This window comes from Staurois parvus, unplaced genomic scaffold (genome assembly GCF_062004578.1).
Source record: "Staurois parvus isolate SC_StPar_1 unplaced genomic scaffold, SC_StPar_1.0 ptg000029l, whole genome shotgun sequence".
Lineage (NCBI taxonomy): Eukaryota > Metazoa > Chordata > Amphibia > Anura > Ranidae > Staurois > Staurois parvus.
In genome coordinates, this window is record NW_028317825.1 from 2,255,703 (window position 1) to 2,275,113 (window position 19,411).

The window sequence follows — 19,411 nt, forward strand, 5'->3', positions numbered from 1 at the left end:
ACTAAAATTTTATCATTTTCTTCACACAACTAGAGCTTTCTTTTGGTGGTATTTAATCACCACTGGGGTTTTTATTTTTTGCTAAATTAACAAAAAAACACCGAAAATTTTGAAAAAAACCCACGTTTCTCTTGGTTTCTGTTATAAAAGTTTGCAAATAAAAATTTGTTCTTCATAAATTTAGGCCAAGATGTATTCTACTACATGTTTTTAGTGAAAATAACCCAAATTAGGATGTAGTTTTTAGTTTGTAGGAAAGTTATAGCGTTCACAAACTATGGTATAGATTTGAATATTGATCAATCCTGAAGTACCGACAGCCAATCTAATTTCTTAAGGTCCAAGAATGTCAGAACAGTACAGATATCCTCCAAATGACCCCTTTTTGCAAAGTAGACAGTCCGACGCACTTCATAAGAGGCATGCGAGTTTTTTGAAGTTGTATTTTTTTTGTCATAATTTTTCGGAAAATTAAATTATTTTCACTATTTTTTTTTTTACATACTGTCACCAGTGCAGTACAGCATCATCATATAACTGGAATGGCGGTGGTCAGGGACACTGACTGGTGACAGTATGAAAAAAAAAAATATATATATTTTTATTTTTTTTATTATTTTTAAATTTTTATTACATTTTTTTTCTTTTTTAAAGATTTTTTTTTCATATTTCACTATGACCAAAGTAGTACAATGTTACCATAGTAACATTGTACTACTTTGGGGAAGTGATCAGTTTTTTTTTTACACAATTTGCTTATAGCAAAGAATTACTTTGCTATAATCAAGCATTTACCTGAATGACATTGATTCATTCAGGGGTTTTTTTTGTGCTTAGCTGTGATTTGGCCATGGCTAATCACATGACACAGCTGGGCTGTGATTGGCCCAGCTTGTGCATGTGATCGCTGTGACCATTCACAGCTAGACACACTAATATACAATGGATGGCATGAATGAAGCCATTCATTGTATACAACTGTCATGTGATCTGCTGTGATTGGTCACAGCAGGTCACATGGTACCGGCAACGGGGCCGGTACACAGATCTGTCAACGGCCGTGTCCGAGGTACATGGCCAGTGAAAGATCGCGCCGCTGCGCGGCTCTTCTGGCGTGCAAACTGCGCATGCCCGAAAGGACGCCATATGGAGTCCACCCGGAAAGGTGAGGGTTTTTGCCGGCCGCCATTCCCGGGGCCGGGAAGTGGTTAAATTCCTTGGGGTGTCTACTTTCCAAAATGGGGTATATTCAAAGTGGTTATTGGATTTCAAAGTGGTCATTGGATTTCAGCCTCCTGTATGTGGCTAGGCTCCCAAAAAGTATCACACATGTGGCATCCCCATACTTGGTAGAAGTAGCAGAATGTATTTTGGAATGTAATTCAACATATAAGAAAAAGAGAGGAAGGTGCCTTTAAGTGCAGTTTTGACAATTTATTTAGTAAACAATGGATAAATTGTACTTGCAAGATAAATAGTTAAAAAGACTCATCATGTGGTAATTAGATCCAGGTGGGACATCCAGCCGTCCAGCAGCAAACTCTGTCTATAGGATCAGGAAGTAGAGTCCAGGATGTGCCTGTGCATCAAAAATGAAGCTTGAAGAGCAGAGTCAGATGTAGGCGCTGAAGGGGGCAGTAATGCATTTCAGAGCATGCTCAATAGGCTCCTTCTTCAGACCTTCAGAGGTCTCTTTCGTGGGTGAGCACTACAAGTACAAGGGACAGAAACATTTTTAGATATATTTATAACTGATGTGAAGATCTGTGTTTTTACTGTTGCTTCTTCAAACAAAAAGTGTATTTGTCACTACCTCTCCTAATCCTGGAGCATAATTAAAACAACTCTGTCACTGAAAAGAGCACCACCTGCAAAAGATGATTCTTAAACTTACCTGTTCCAACACCCATTCTGCTGATCTTTGTTCTCTTGCAAAGCTACGGCCTTCATCAGAATCTTCTCACCTGACACTTCTGCGTGTTTCCAATGCTTGGTCCCATGCTGGTTGCTTCGATTCCATGCACTGGCTCCACAGATCATAGCTAACAGTGAGGTAACATAGATATTACATTACATACACATTGGGTCTAATTTGGGTCTATGAGCAACACAGTGGGTAAATGGTTAGCACTTCTGCCTGGCAGTACTAGGGATGTTGGTTCAAATCCCAGCCACGAAACCACCTGCCTGGAGTTTGCATCTTCTCCCTGTGCCTGCGTGGGTTTTCCTCCAGGTACTCCGGTTTCCTTCCACACTCAAAAAGGCATGCTGGTAGATTAATTGGATCCTATGTAAATTGGCCCTAGTATGTGTATGTATTGTAAGCTCCAAGATTGTAAGCTCCAAGGAGCAGGGCCCTCCTTTCCCTCTTGTATTGAACTGTATTGTTGCTGTATTGTCTCCCGTTCTATTGTAAAGCGCTGAGCAAACTGTTGGCGCTATATAAATACTGTATAATAATAATAATAATAATGAATGTAAGTTAGGGAATTTAGATTGTACACCCCTTGAGGGTTAGGGACTGATGCGAATGTATAATAATATATATGTGTAAAGAGCTAGGAAAATTGACGGCGCTATATAAGTACCTGAAATAAAATAAATATATAAGTACCTGAAATAAAATAAATATATAAGTACCTGAAATGAAAAAAAAGAATAATTTACTAAACAGAAATGCAAAATAAGAAACCACTGGACAATTAATACACTTATAATATATTGTATAATCACCCAACTAAATATGCACCTAATGATTAAGATCGCCTGATGGCACTACTAAACTGAATACAGGCACTCATGTTGTAGTCCCAAATTTTCAACATACATAAATCTTGCAAATAATGTTGCTCTTGTGTCTCATGCTCTTATAAGGTGCACTAAGGAATACACATGTTGGTCAGATACTTAAAAAATTCTGAATACTGAAAAAAATGCTGAATGTTGCCAGCAATAAAAGAGCTGTAATACCCTCCCTCCATCAAACTTTTCAGCTTTTGACACTTCCAGGAGTGTTGGATGCCTATGCCCTCTGCTTCATGCTGTGGTTTCTATCCTCCAACCACTGCATCACTGCTATGTCCTGTAGCAATGTAGGGGTCAGAGAATTGAACTACTGTGCTTGACAGGGGACATAGGCAGCTGACTCTACTGAAAGTGTCAAATTCTGAAGTATCTGGAGGAAGGTGAGTAAGGCCCCGTTCACATCTTGCGGTTTGGGATCGCTGGCAGAATCATTGCAATTCTGCCCATGATCCCAAATTGTGTGGCAATTGCAGCACAATGCACTATACATTTGGGTGCCATTATCTTTCAATGGCACGCCAAATGAGTTGCAATTGTGCCGCAATTGTTGGTCCACACGATCGCGTGCCAGTTGTGGCAAACCGCACCTTCACAAACTGTGTGAAGCTTGTTGCCTGAAAAAGAGTAACAAACATGCATTAGGTATCCCATTCAAGTGAATGGGCTGCCAGATGCAATACGCAGAATCATATGAAAATTATGATGTCAAAATCACTTAGCAGGAAGAGGTGAGTATAATACCTCTTCCCATGCAGGAAACTTAAGCTGGCCATACATGAATTGAAATTCGGCCGGTTCAGCAGGGACCAGCCAAATTTCAATCCATGTATGGCCCCTGTGGTTTAGCAGAAGTCAAATTTAGAAGCTTGATCGGTGCTGCAGGCTATACATTGGGACTCTGGTCAGTGTATTATAATGGCAGGGAAGTTTCCTCCCTGTCGGAATACAACCAGCCACGGCTGCGATACATGGATCGACATTTGGCAGGTCTCCTCTGAACTGATCTATTTATCGACTTCCGTTCAACTGCCCTGTTGGATTTAAGCTGCTCGATCAGTGCTGCAGGCTATAGACTGCAATACTGATCTTTGTTTTCTGACGGCATCAGATTGGGGAATAAAGTCAGTATTTTTCTTTCAACCTACCTGTTGGACGAATAAACTGCCTAAGGCATTTGCAGATTAAGTATGGCCCACCACATTTGTCACTGTATAGCAATATGTACATTGTATTAGATGTGCATATGTCCACATACTGTACATGCAGGAACTAAAGCTGCCCATGGATGAACTAAAATTCAGCCGGTTCAGCAGTGACTGGTCGAGTTTCGATCCATGTATAGGCACTGTGGTTGAACAGAAATTGATCTACTGTTTTGTACAATGGCTCTGCTGGAAAATCTCTGCTTGATCAGTGCTGCAGGCTATACTGCAGTGCTGATCAGTGTATTCTAATCTGTGGGTAAGTCTTCACTTTCAGAATACGAAGACACAATGGGGGGGTTGACATTTCCCTATGGGGGACCACATTCCCCCATCCACATATTTGAGGTGGATGGGGGAATGTGGCCATTGTTTTCACTTAACCCGCCGGTTGAATGAAAAAAATGAACTAATCTATGGCCAGCCTGTGACATTATGAATGAGTTGTCCACCCTGCTTTGTAAAGGCATCATTGTGACAGCAAACAAGCATAATGTTTAGTAAATATGGTTTACTAAATCAGGCCCAATGACTGTCATATGGGAAAAAAACATTTAAAGTAAGCACGCAGTAGGCCACAAGTACATTCACATCAAAGAGAATGGGACATTACGAATAGTAATGATTGCTACCTTGATATGTTTTTACTGCTTTACACTGTAATTTAAAAAGGACACTCACTTGATTTTGAATGAAATCTGTTGAGGTTATACTGTTATTATGTTAGTAAAAGAAGCAGTAAATTGTTTAAATTATTACTTTCTTGTAGTTAGTGGAAATAACATCATGTCCAGTAAATGCTGGACATATTTCTAATGGATGGCAAAAAACATTCTGATTTTTCTTTTCCTCCTTCCCCACTTTGTTTCAGTAGATCCTATAGCGCCCTCTGCAGGGAGATATCAGAAGATTTGACCAGGAATTCTATCAATGCTGATAGCTGCAGCATCCTGTAGTTTCATCTATCATATATCATTAACTTCCAGGTTTTATTGGTTTCCAGACTTTTTTGTTGCATAATTTCATATGATTCCATCGTTTCTCAAAAAGCTGCCAGTAATTTTCAGTATTAAAGTTAATTCCCGCATATCTTCTTTTGTGTCTTCAGGGCTTGTTTCATCAGAGATGATGGTTTTGTGTCGTTGTTAAATAACCATTAAACCAATACAGTCAATTAGACAATGCACAATCCGCTTTGATCTCACTACAACTATTTCCTATACACTGGGCAAGGTAAGTTAATGTATGCAATGATGAAACCAGCTGTTTGGATAAAAGAAAGCAATAAATTGATGCCTCAAGCCAATGTATATTATGCATGTCCAAAGTCCTAGATAATAGATTAAATGAAGTTTCCATGCCATAGATGAAGCTATTTTTCAGCTTTTGGTACAGTATAGTCCATAAGTAATAATCATATCAACAAAAAGCTTCATAGAAAATGAAATGTAAAGAAATAACTTAGGCTGGAAGCTCCCTGTAAAAGAAGCCGCGAAAGACACCTAAAGGATACACTCACCTTTTCATAAAAACTACACACACATTTTTTTTCAGGTAAGAAATGGGCATTTATTACTTTTTTTTCAATTGAGCCTGCAAAGCATTGCACCCGCGATCAGCAGATCATTGGTGCACTGGAGGGCTCCTGCAGACTCTCAAGATCTCAAGAAGAGTCAATGAACTACATAGGTGCTCACCAGCCTTCACAGTTCAACGAGAACTACAAACCATCACCGCAATGGCTGATGGTAGTTGTAGTTTATTTATTCACAGGAAACTGAACCCTCCAGTTGTGCTGAAATGACTGACTCCTGTGTGCATGTCTGGGATAACGTCTTCTCTCACAAGCCAGAAAGGCTTCAAACCCGGCACCCAGGGAATGGATGACAGTGACCAGTAAGTATTGTAACTGCTGCATTTCTGGAAGGTTGAGGTGAGTATATTCCAGAGTTTAGTGTTGCTTTAGCCTTGGTTCACAATGTCACATCGCATGTGATTCGCACAAGAATCATTCTGCAATCCTGTGCAAATCATATGCGATTCTGTGTATGGCTCAAATCACACCACATCCGCACAAAATAGGCAGAATCACCTTTTATTCCTAAAATCATAAAACAAGGATTGCAGCACTACATGAAATATTAGACCGAGTAAACCTTTGTCACAAAGATATAAGCAATAGAAATGAGTCCACTGTGGTGTAATAATATGGATTCCTCAGTCCACAATGAGATTTCTGACACTGTAGGTATAATCCGATTTTCTGTTGTGGCGATACGAATAGATTGCCTACTCACCAGAAACACAATGTTAATGCGCATATCTGGATCACATGCATCCTGGGGTCCCGGATGAAGACAACCCGATGTTAGGATCCTCTGGTAGTCCCTCAGTGGTGTATAAGGATACCGATCTGGTCTCAGAGTGCTTGCTCCTCAGGTCTGCAGTAATGCCTGAAATACTGGGGCTGAGGTGTGGAGGCTCAGTGCCAGGTATGGAGAATAAAGGTGCTCATAGTGTAGTATTATAAACAATGAATTTATTGCGTAAAAATATAAGCAATGTCATACATACATAAATGACTGCATAAAGTAAAAGGCTGCTGTGAGCAATAGTAAAAAGCTGCTGTGAGCAATAGTAAAAAGCACCCAGAAAGCACTGACCAGTACACATCAAATGTTGGCCGCCGGGCCTCCTGATCCGGCGGCGTGACATCAAGGCGTGCAAGGGCTCCTCCTAGACGCGTTTCGTATAAACACACACATCTGCAGTAGTGGTGATGCCACCTTTTATTCCTGCACTGAAATCGGATCACATGGGTGTTCATATCCATGCAATCCGATTCAGGCAAATACACTGAGTTCTGCAACTTGTTTTTGTGGTGTCAGTAGCATTTAATTGACACCTGCAGCAGATCACATGAACACTGTGATTGCTATGCAGTGCAATTCAGGAAATGCAGTGATACCTGTGTGTTTTGTCACATCGCATCAGTGTGAACCCATCCTAAAGGTTTGAATGCCATGCACAGCTGCTCCAGATTCTGTTTTCTCCAGTAAATTCCTCACCTACAGTGGATATAGAAAAGAATCTCCCCCCTTTAAAATAATCACATTTTGTTGCTTTGCAGCCTAAAATGAAGACACAGTTTTTGTTTTATTTAACCATATTTGTGATATTGTTGTCACATTCACACAATGACCACTCTGTCATAAATTCCTGCAACTGCTTCAGAGTTGCTGTAGGCCTCTTGGTAGCCTCTCTGACCAGTTTCCTCCTGGCTCTTTTATCCAATTTGGAGCGATGTCCTAATCCAGGGAAGGTCTGTGTTGTACTAAATACCTTCCACTTCTTAATAATAGACTTTGCTGTGCATCTAGGCATTGATAAAGCTTTTGAATTTTTTTTATCTATCTCCTGACTCGTGCCTGTCCTGGAAATCTTTTGTCAGTGCCTTTCTGCCTATAATTGATTGTTTGCTTTAGTTGCACTATCAGGGACTGAAATGCTCCAGGAAAGCTCTTTTCATGCTGAGCTAATCAAAATTACCACAGCTGATCACAGTTGAAAGTCAAATGGCTTTGTATGCCATTGCGAAGGTGATTAGCTACACCTGGTTGAGTTTACAAGTCATTTTTAGAAGGGGGTGATCCTTTTTCCAACTCAGTGATTCTGTTTTTGAATTACAAAAAAAAAAAATTCTGACATATTGGTGTTAGATCTTTCACTTGGATGTTATAAGTTGCACTGAGTAAATACTGGATAAAACAACAACTGTGTCTGTCTTCATTTCAGGCAGTAAAGCATCAAAATGTGATTATTTTAAAGGGGGGTGTGATTCTTTTCTATACCCACTGTAAAGCAATACAGCTTTGTTTGTACAAAATGCGTAAAAAAAAAAAAAAATGTAAAAAATGCAGTTAATAAAATGTGTGGTTTGCAAAAAACATGGTTCAAAAATGTGCTGTTCGGGAAAAACATGGTTGAAAAAAATGCATGGTTCTGAATAAAACTTGGTTCACAAAATGTGTGGGTCTAAAAAAATGCACTTAAAAAAAATCCAAATCACGCTCCTGACGACATCATACGACGAAACATGTAGAGCGGGGTTTTCTTAGCGCTATGCTTGTCCTCTGAGAAGGAATTGCTTTTTGCTGGGATTTAAAGTGCCATACACATAGTTTTTATATAAGTGCATTTTTAATTGTTTTTTACCCAATAAATACGGTGTTACGCTATGGAAGTTTCCCTGTGATGTTTTTACGGTGGTGGAGGAGTACTGCGGAGGTTCTGGAGGAGTTTTGTCAGAAACAATTGATCTAGAGGTGTTTCCACTATGGAGTCTGTCATCAGCCTATAGAGGTGTCAAGACCACACAGACGGCCAACTTTCCTGCAGGAGAGCGCTGCAACATCTCATGCGATATTTGACGTTCCATTCCAGGTGGTCAATTATCTGTGGTGAATGGGGCTCTGGAGGGGGAGCACAAATTGGAGCAATACGCATGGAGAATTGCTATGGATAAGAAGATTTACTACTGTATCACTTAATATTCACACCGGATGCGGATGGGGGTTTCTTTTGTGTTTTTTTGGAACTTTCAATTTTTTTTGGAACTTTTATATGTTTGCACAATTATTGGGACTTTAATATATATATATATATATATATATATATTGTTTTACACTTTCACTGTATACACATGGCATTGTATATGTGCTATTTTTAGTACTATTGTTGTTTAAGCGCCGTTTATTTACTTATTGGTTTATTTGGGATTTAGTCACCGGGGAGGAGGGATATAATTGCCAGCCCACGGGGAATTATAGCACATGCACATTTGTGCGGACTCTGTGTAGTAGGGAGTTCATTCATTTATTTAATTATTTAAAGTAGTTTTTGGGAGAGGCAACGCAGCAATTTTTACGTTAAAAAAAATCCTAGTTACAAAAAAAGGCGATTAAAAAAAAAAATAACAAGCTTTAAAGCGTGCACAGTTTGGAAAACACATGCTTCAAAAACAGTTCTGGAAAAACGCAGTTTTAAAAAATGCATACTTTGAAAAAACATTGCTTCACAAAACACACAGTTCGAAAGAAACTTACTTCAAAAAATAAACGGTTTGGAAAAAATGTTTTAAAAAATGCGCATGTGCCCTGTACCTGGAAGAGGTCAGTTTCGTACAGATATTGTATGATACCCTGAAGAAGTCACATGATCGTGATGCAACGCGTCGGTACGCAGTGACAGGACTGCACGGTGATGTCAGTTCTGGCATGGGTGCCATATTGGAACACCAGGAACCATGCTAATACACCCATAGTATTGGAAAAATCTGGACATACCTGTATATCATGTGAGTGGGCATTTGTTAGTGTATATTTGATTAAATAAATACTGATTCACACTATGGAGGACCTTTGTTTGTCTTTGCTATGATCCTTTCGTGTGAATGACTGCATAAAAGTACCAGGGGATTGGAGAGCTCAGGAGGAGTATAAATCTGCGGGAGTATCCAGGAGGGTCCTTTTTGATGATGTGGTAATTCCTGTGAAAGCGTGGCTTATCTATAAAGTGAGCTGGCCCTTGTGGTCACTGTAAGGAGGTGAGGGGGCACTCTGGCCACTTAAGGATTCACGAGTTGTATGGCACTATAGTCACCTCACGTTGTGCTGAATTTATCTACATGAGAGTTATTTGTGTGGTGCACCAATCAGTATATTTTGTGGTTTTTTAAAGTGGACATTTATGATTTATCACTTAGTGTGGTTTTTTATGTTTGTACACTTGCACCTGTGCAATTGATTGTATTCCCGAGCAGGGAATCACATTGTTCACATTTATTTGATCCCCCAGATTGAGGATATACATACTGCTGGGATTGCACTGTATTATTTGTATTTACTCACATATATATGTTGACACGTTACATATATGTGTATATATTGATTTTCTATTTATTTTTTTATGCACATGGTAGTTTTTATTTAGTGCTACACCATTTTTTGTAGTGTCGTACAGATATGTCGCTATGGTTGTATGGGCCGTCCGTCCGCAGTGTATTGTGAGCGGGCAGTCCTTAAGTGGATTACACATCAAACCATTACACATTTATTAATGGACATTAATAAAAAGCAACACAACCCTGTAAAGAGATGTTGGTTTCCCACTAATAATATACACTTTAATGCCACACATTTCTTACGTGTCATTCTGTTGCGGTATCCTGAAATGTGTCTTCCTGTTACAACATTTAGATGAATGCACTATTTATAGTAAATTTTTTGTCACCTCATTTCAATGAATAATTGAGGAAATTGTTGGGCATATCTGATAGGACTGTACTAATCAACTCAGAACAGCACATTCCCTACAACAAATACACTGATAACGTGGCTGTGTTTACATTTGACAGAGACTTTGGCGTCTGTTCTGATACCAGTGGCCTTCCTGTCTGACAATAAAACATCATTTCAGGACATTCTCCTAAAAGAACCCTGGCTTTGGTATTGTTTAGTGGTCCTACAGAAAATTCACATTAGACCTAAGTCCTCACGCACACTGGACGTTTTTTACAGCAGCTGTTTTTGGCTTTTGATGTTTTTTTTCTACAGCTAGTAAACCCCCCCAGCATGTTATCCTGTGTGTCCATGAACACATAGACTGTAATCAACGGTTTTTGGCTGGGGCGTTTTTTGGCTGGAAAACCCCCCCAGAACTAGTGGGTTTCTAGAGGAGTTTTTCAGCTGTAAAACCGCTCTAACACTGAAAAACTCAGTAAAACGCCACAAACCGGTGTTTTTGGACTTTTTTTGACCCCCCAAAAAACACTAAATGCAAACGTGGAAAAACATGGCAAAACGCATCAAAACGCTAAAAATATCTGAAAGAAAAATTAAGTTTTTAACTTTACACAGCTAACGTTACCAGCATTATCAAAACACCCAGTGTGCATGGAGACAATCCTTCTACAATCTCCTTTACATTTATGAAAACTATGTAATACAAGGACACATCTAAACAATCCTTTAAATGTGTATCCAATTAGGCAGGCCATTACGTTATATAGTTGTTGTAGTGGTCAGTTTAAGTGAAATTGGCCTCCTATCGTTTGTACTGGATGTGATGAATTATTAGGTGGCCACACATTACACAGTCTGATTGCACAAGCTCTGACCAATCTACTTTAGATTTACCAAAACTATGTAATATGAAAAACCTAGCTAAACAATCCATTCCATTAGTATCAGATCCGGTAGGTCCTTACGCTACATTAGCAGATTTAAAGGAGATTGTACAGATTGTATAGTATCAGTTTTTTTGTTCAACCCAGTGGGCTGAATGAAAAAAGAAGTGAAGAGATTGGGAGGAGCTCACTGTACTGTCAGATGTTAGTACAGCGATCTCCCCACTGAGCTCAGGACCAGGACAAGGTATGGGCAAGGTGGGACGTCTGCCCTGGGCACTGTGATTTCATGTGAGGTGGGGAGGGAGCACCGCAAGGATATTGAGGGGGAGGGGATTTGTGTTGGAGGAGGAATTTATCTAGGAGGGGATGTGCTATGAGTGGTGATTTGGAGGGGTTTGTGTTGGAAGGAGGACAGAGGACTTGTGCTAGGAGAAGGGATTTGTGCTAAAAGAGATGATATGGTATAGGAGGGAAGGGATTTGCGGTAGGAGGGGAAATGTAATTTTTTTAGGGTGAACTTGTGCAAGTAGGGATAACTAAGAACTGGGGGGGGGGGGGGTATTAGTGCTAGGATGGGAAATGGGGGGAGGGGAGTTTGTGCTGGGAGGGGGGACTTGGAGTTTGGGGGAGAGGACGTTCACTCGGAGGGGAAATTTGTGGAGTGGAGGATTTGTGCTAGAGGGAGTGATTTTTTTTTCTGAGGGGGGGGATTTGAGGAGAGAGATGATTTGAGCTGGAAACTGGGATGGGGGAAAAGATTTGTGCTAGGGAGGGGGATTTCAGCAGGGGAACAGATTAGTCCTGGTGGGGGGATTTTATGTTTAGGGGGTAAGCATGCATATTAGTGCTCAGTTGTTTTAAGATGGGGGGTAGATTTTTGGTGATCCATAGTGCTCATACGTCTTGGGGGGGCACAGTTTGGCATGTTCGCCCTGGGCTCTAGATTACCTTGTCCCGGCACTGACTGAGTTATTGGGACTGACCCCCCACCAAACCACACTGGTCAGTGCTGGCAGCCAATGTTGGAAAACCAAGCCAATGGCTGCCAGCACTGATCAAATTGCAATCAGATGCTGGTTTTCCCACATGGCTGTTCGACAGTCCCTGCTGTGAGAATACAATAGGAGAGAGAGAGAGAGAGAGAGCGCTCCCTGTATTCACATTGCTTGTGTGGATGTGGGGATATGTGAGGTTTTTTTAGTTCAGCCCCGCTGGTTGAATGAAAACAACAAAAAAAAGGCCTCAACGTGTATACCCGGCTTTAGCATATAGCTCTACAATAAAGTGAGCCTGTTGCTTTTTCTATAGATGAAGCATGAGTCTACTTTCAGATGACAAGGACTATGGTCCAGCATCACACTGGGGTTGATTTACTAAAACTGGAGAGAGCAAAATCTGGTGAAAATGTGCATTGTAGCCAATCAGCTTCTAACCTCAGCTTTGAAAAAAAAAAACTAAACTGCAAGCTGATTGATTTTTATGCAGTGCTGCACCAGATAAATTCAGGTAAATATGATATATTGCATATAAATATTTAATATGTACCACCTAAGTTAGCAGGTGATAAGTTTGAGGGCATGTTCCCACTAGCCCGCACATAATATGCCCTGTTGTGTAGGGGTGGAGGAATGCATTGTTATTTTTTGTTTTAATTTAAATATTTATTAGTTTTTCATATTATTACAAAGATTCCATAAGAAGAGACACAAAACATATAAATAATCCATACATTTCTACTTTGCCCTCTTCTAATTACCTCTTTTCTTTCCCTCCCCTCCCAACCCACCTCTACCCCCTCCACCCCCTCCCTCCCTTCTGCAAGATCTCCAATCTCTCAAGACCCAATAACTTTAAATAATTTCCTAGTTTAAAATTTTCTATATTTCTCTTTCATTCCTGATTTTTCCCATCGCGAATAGTATATTTCCAACCTGTCTTCCTGCATATAGTATGATTTTTCCATTCTGCTAATCTGGTTTACCCTATTGATCCAATCCTCCTCCATCGGCACCTCTGTCTTCCGCCAAAACTTAGGTATCAACCCTTTTGCAGCACTTAAGTAGTACCATACGCCTGATTCTTTATATTTATTTGCTGTTGTCTCAACATTATGTAGGAGACACATGGTTGGGTCTAACCCTATGTCATTTCCAGTTATTATTTCTATTAATTTAACTATTGTCTTCCAGAAAACCTGAATTTTTGGACATTGCCACCATATGTGGAACACCGTGCCCTCCTCCCCACATCCTCTCCAACACATTTTTGAATTCTCCCCACTCATCTTGTGCTCAGTGCTCGGTGTAATATGCCATCATGTCAGACATTTATAGTTAATCTCCACGTCTCTCATACTAACACTCTCGTGTACCAATCTAAATATCTTATTCTGTTGATCCTCATCTATCACCACCTCCATATCTCTTTCCCAATTTGTTATAAAAATTAACTTTGTGTCCGTGTCTAATTCTGTGAGGATCCTATAAATTTTTGTAACACCGTGTTTCCCATCCCTACGTGTTTCTAATAGCCTTTCAAACAAATTCCACTCCTTTTTTAATCTCAAGGGTTTTGGGAGATTTCCAATGAAACATTTTAATTGGTGATATTTCCACTCATCTATTCTATTAAACATATCCCCCCCCTCTCTTTTAATTCTTTAAATGTTCTCAATTACCCCTCTACCAATACATCTCTCAATTGGATATCTTCTTTTTTAAACCATCTCCCTGATATCTCATCCTTTCCTGGAGGAAAAAACTCTGTGTTTGCAAGTGGCATTAATATAGAGTTGAATTCCCATTTCATGTGTTTATGTAAATTATCCCATGTCCTTAAAACATTTAAAGTGAAAGTGCTTGTGTTTTCTTTAATTCTTCTATATTGTGCTGGGACCCATATCATCTTACTCAAACTAATTCCACTCAGTTCGTTTTCTATTTTTACCCAACTTTTTCCCTTATGGTTAAATGTCCAGTCATATATTCTCGCTAAAATTACTGCTTTATAATATCTCTTGACATCAGGTAGTCCCATTCCCCCTTTCTCTTTAGTCCTACTTAATGTTTCGTATGATATTCTTGGTTTTTTATTCCTCCATATATATCTTGTTATCATTCTTCTCATTATCTTAAAAAACGTCTCTGGGAGTTTAATTGGGACCATTTGAAATCTATAGAGTATTTTAGGTATAATTACCATTTTAACTAGGTTTATACGTCCTAACCATGATGGATTTCCTCCTTCTAATCTTTTTAATTCATCCTTAGTCTCGTTTATCAGAGAAATATAGTTTAATCTATACAGTTGTTTATATGAAGTAGCCAGTTTTATTCCTAGGTATTTTATATCTTTTTCTCTCCGTATAAAGGGGAATTCTTTTTGTAACTTTTTGTCAGGGACCACGGCTCCAGGGTCCGCGATCGCGGCTCCGTCCCTCGCGCATGCGGTGGCGGATCGCACCGGGACACGGGCACTAGGTCCCGGCGAGCCGCGGCTGACAGGACGCCGCGCATGCGCAGTAGGAGCCGCGGGCGCGCCTCAGGCGTCCAATGACAGCCGGGGGCGCGTCCTAGCCGGCCAATGACAGTGCAGGGCGCACTATTTAAAGATGCCCTGCACTGTCACAGATTGCCGCAAGGTCTTCTGTGATCCTGAGTTTCTGCACCTATCCTGTGACCCTGATTGACCCTGACTATTCTGCCTGCTCCTGCGTTTGACCCGGATTGTCCTGACTACTCTGCCTGCTCCTGCGTTTGACCCGGATTGTCCTGACTATTCTGCCTGCTCCTGCGTTTGACCCGGATTGCCCTGACCATTCTACGGATTGACTTCCCTGCTGACCCTGCGTGTGACCCGACTACTCTCGCCTACCGATTCTGTACCCCGCTTACCCTCACGGGCCCACAATCCGTTACTACCCTGCTGGGGCCGCCATCCTCTTCATATCTGGCTCTCCCGGTACCTGTCCCCAAGGGTCTCCTCAGCCACTGGCGGGCCTGCTCGGAGGTCGTGACCTGGCCCGGGACTGTTTCAAGTCCATCCCCACCATCAGGGGCTCTGGTGAAAGCACAGCCCAGGCTTAGACCCCACGCTCTGAGTAGGTCTGTCAGTTGGCAGCCTGAGGCACCACCTGGCGGATCATAACAGTACCTTGCGGCCATGACAGAGCCAGGAAGTGGACCGGCATCCCTAGAGGATATTTGTCAGCACCTGGCCACCTTGACCCAAGCTTTCCAGAACTTCCACAGTCGCTGCGCCCGACTGGAGGACCGCATGGAGTCAATAGCCCCCCTGACTCCCCCTGCTCAGAGTCCTCCACCTGCAGGACCTCCCGCTAACCCGGTCTCCGGAGCGGTTGCCACATCCCCAGCTCCTGAACCCCACGTTCCTCTGCCGGAACGGTTCCGTGGTGATCGGAGCCGCTTCCGGGCCTTCCGGAACGCCTGCACCCTATACTTTGACTTACAACCCCGCACGTTCTCCACTGAGACCGTCAAGGTGGGGTTTATAGTCTCCCTCCTTCAGGATGAGCCCCAGGATTGGGCTCACCGTCTGATGGAGAAGCACGACCCCCATCTTGAATCTGTGACCGAATTCTTTCGGGCCATGGCCGTCTTGTATGACGACCCTCAGCGAGCTGCTTCCGCTGAAGCGACTCTATACTCCCTGCGGCAGGGCCGCCGGACAGCCGAAGAATACGCGTCCGATTTTAGGCGTTGCATGGGCGACACCAGATGGAACGATGCGGCCTTATGCCACCAGTTCCGCATCGGGCTGTCTGAGCCTTTTAGTGCTCTTAATTGAGATAAGAACACACTATAGAGGGGTATGCTTTTGTTCATATTTCATTTCTGAGGTTTACAACCACTTTTAAGTACAGTATATGTGAACCATCATCTTATAAATCAACTCATTCAGTTTAAATTAGAAATGCAAGGGGGGAGGGGCATGAACATGGCGCCGTAAGCAGCGTAAGCTCCAGGCACCTGCCATCCACGAGCGAAGCCCTGCAGCCCATCAGCCTACCCTGATCTATCTTGCTGCTCTCCCTAAAGCCCTGTCCTACCTGAAAGCTGGGCGGGAGTGGAGCAGAGAGCCACAGCGGCCTTTTGGCTAAGATCGCTTCTCGGCCTTTTGGCTAAGATCAAGTGTAGTATCGACCTTGCCTTTAGGGGTGTCCCGGCTTCCAGCTAGGACGTTGAGAAACACTTGAATCTATCCAAGCCATTTGGTCTGTGTGGGGTACCCTCTTCTCGGCCTTGTAGGATCGTCGATTAAATTCGGCTTCACCTACTTGCTGCTATTGGGTTTGAGGCTTAGCCCCCACACAGAACGAGTTTGTGATCTTCCCCCCCCTTGTTCACTCTGCGTTACTACCTCCGGGCAGTAGACGCTCAATAGCCTTTTCAAAGGCTAAGCAAGCGAGAGTGAAGCCGCCGAGGAAGAAGAAGGAGAAGGAACCCGACCAAGATCCCTGGGAAGCCCTTCTGAACTCCTCTGCGCCAAGATGGGGAAGAAACAGACCGTGAAGAAGCCACAGAACGCCACCACCGCCAAGACCCCGGGAGAAGCCGCCTCCGCCTCCACCTCCACCCCAGACCGCCCCGGCCCTGCAGACGGTCTCCCTCCCTTGGAGCCCTGGATGAAGCAGACAGTCGTGCTGCGGCTGAAAGAGGTGGATGGCAGAATCCCGGAAATGACCCCGGAAGTCTTCGGCAAGAAGATGATACTCGAGCAGGGATTCAGCAAGGCAGAGACCCTGTCGGTGCAGTCCTTTGTGAGAGGTATGTTCCTGGTCACCTTTGTCTCACTACAGGTGTGCAGAAGGTACTGGGAGGCAGTGAAGACCGCTGGACCCGACTCCCTCTTCCGGAAGTTCGCTGCGAACTCTCCCATTCAAAGGGACGAAAGAAGGATCACGGTGTCCATGAGGAACCCTCACGTCCCCGGCAGAGACATCGCCACCTACCTCCAGAGGTTCTGTGTCGTGTTGAAGGACCCAGTCCGAATACTAGACACCAACGGCTTCTGGACTGGTAAGTGGGCTGTGTTTTGCAGGCTACTAAGAGATCGTCCCGCTGGAGATCTCCAACACCTGCAACAATGCTTCTCCCTGGGATCGTCATCAGGACTCCTACACTACCCGGACCTACCCCAGTCATGCCGCAAGTGCGGCCAGCCGGGGCACGAGGGTAAGGAATGCAGTGTGCTTTCTTGTAGGTTCTGTAGGTCTGCAGGTCACGAGACCAAGGATTGCCCAAGGTCCAGAACCTGCAACCTCTGTGGACGGTCCGAGCACGTCTACAGAGACTGCCCAGAAAGAAGCAGGACGTACGCCGGGGCCCTGAGCAAGGGCCCGGCCACCAAACCAGCACCACAAAAGCCTCCAAAGGACCCGGGTAAGAGGAACCCCCCCCAGGCCCCAGGTACCCCTGCCCCAGGTACCCCTGCCCCTGGTCCCCCTGCCCCTGGTCCCCCTGGCCCCCCTGCCCCTGGTCCCCCTGCCCCTGGCCCCCCTGCCCCTGGTCCCCCTGCCCCTGGTCCCCCTGCCCCTGGTCCCCCCGCCCCTGGTCCCCCTGCCCCTGCCCCTGGTCCCTCTGCCCCGGCCCCCGGCCCCTCGGCCCCTGGCCCCCCTGCCCCTACCCCCCCCTGCCCCCCTGCCCCTGCCCCGGTCCCACCCCCCCTGGACCTGTCCTCCCAGGAGGACTTCCCGCCCCTTCCCCCTGTTACCCCTGTCAGCAACTCTGCGGCGGGGTACAGGAAGCGGAAGAAGGAGCAGGCCAGCCCGGCGGCGGAGGACACCTCCTCTGCCACCAAGCGGCCTGCCGTCCTCCAGAATGCCGCAGGCCCCGACCCCGTGGGGGAGGACCTCGACACGCTGGAGGAAGAAGAGGTGGAAGAAGAGATGGCCCTGACCCAGTCGGAGCCAGATCTCTCCACCGACTTCAATGAGGTCCTCAACGAGGTCCTCAATCAGATTGGTCTGGGCCAGGACACTTGTCAGGCTGCAGAGGTCGCCCCCCCTCCCCAGGGGAGGTAGGCACAGCCCCTGCCGACTAACCCCTTCATCTCTTTCCCATGATGGCTGAGATATCTATCTTTTCCATTAATGTGAGGAGCATAAAGGACGTGTCTAGGAGGCAGACTGTGCTGACCTTTCTTTCCACACAGCAGAGTGATGTGTACATGCTTCAGGAGTGCGCACTTCCCCCTCTGAGGAGGTACACTCATTTGTCCTCCCAGTGGACCCATGGTCCCTCCTACTGGTGTGGGGGTGGCGATTGCAAGTCCGCAGGGGTTGCGGTTCTTATCAGGGGAGGACGTTTCACTGTTGACTCCGTCCATGAGCTCGTCTGTGGCCGCCTTCTGGTCATAGATGGTTCGTGGGCGGGGGAGCCCGTTAGGCTCATCAACGTGTACGCCCCCCCGGAGAAGAACGCGCGGCTGGAACTTTTCCAAACCCTGCGGACGCAACTCGCCACAACGAGAACAGTAGTAATCGGCGGTGATTTTAACTGTCCGATAGAGGAGGATGGGCGCAGCTCCAGCATGTACGCAAAACTCGACGCCACCTCGAAGCTGCTCCGGGAGATGATTGCAGAGGCCTCCCTGCGAGACGCAGTGGGATCCGTGGGGCGCGGTTCCGTGAACTACTCATGGAGCCGCCCCGATGGATCTGTGCGCTCCAGGATTGACTTTGTGCTCACCTCCAGGGCAGTCAGGCACCGCGGGTTCTCCATGGTTCCCTGCTTTTTCTCTGACCACAGGGCCATTCACTTTCAAGGTGATCTGGGAGAGGGCTTTGCCCCGGGCCCAGGCTCCTGGAAGCTGAATTGCACCCTGCTGGGCGATGAGGAACTGCTAGCGGAGCTCAGGGAAATCTACGGTGCCTGGCGAGAGGAGAAGTCTTTCTTTCCTAAGGTCAGCGACTGGTGGGAGTTCGTGAAAGTCAAGCTGCGCAGCTTCTTTCAGGCCAGGGGACGCCAGCAAGTGTGTGCCAGGAGGAAGGAACTCAGGAGGCTGCAGCGTCAGCTGCAGTCCCTGCAGGACCTTCATCACTGTGGCTGGGACGTGAGGCAAGACCTGGAGGACACCAAGAAGTGCTTGAAAAAGCACTTTGAGGAAGAATCCAGGCACATTGTCTTCCGTGCCAAGGTGGAGCATCTCGAGAAAGGTGAGAAGTGTAACTCTTTCTTTTTCAGGAAACTCCACT

At 44.5% G+C, this 19,411-nt stretch overlaps 1 long non-coding RNA gene and 1 pseudogene across 1 annotated transcript; one reads left to right on the plus strand and one right to left on the minus strand.

Annotated features, from left to right (window-relative positions):
* Positions 1–668: 668 nt before the first annotated feature.
* On the minus strand, positions 669–2,737 carry LOC149471057 (uncharacterized). Its single transcript, XR_016307480.1, has 2 exons — positions 1,895–2,737; positions 669–1,708 (listed from the first exon to the last, which is right to left on the minus strand). It is a non-coding gene; the product is annotated as an uncharacterized LOC149471057 (long non-coding RNA).
* A 13,579-nt stretch (positions 2,738–16,316) lies between these two features.
* Positions 16,317–16,522, plus strand: LOC149471058 (U2 spliceosomal RNA; annotated as a pseudogene).
* Positions 16,523–19,411: the final 2,889 nt, after the last annotated feature.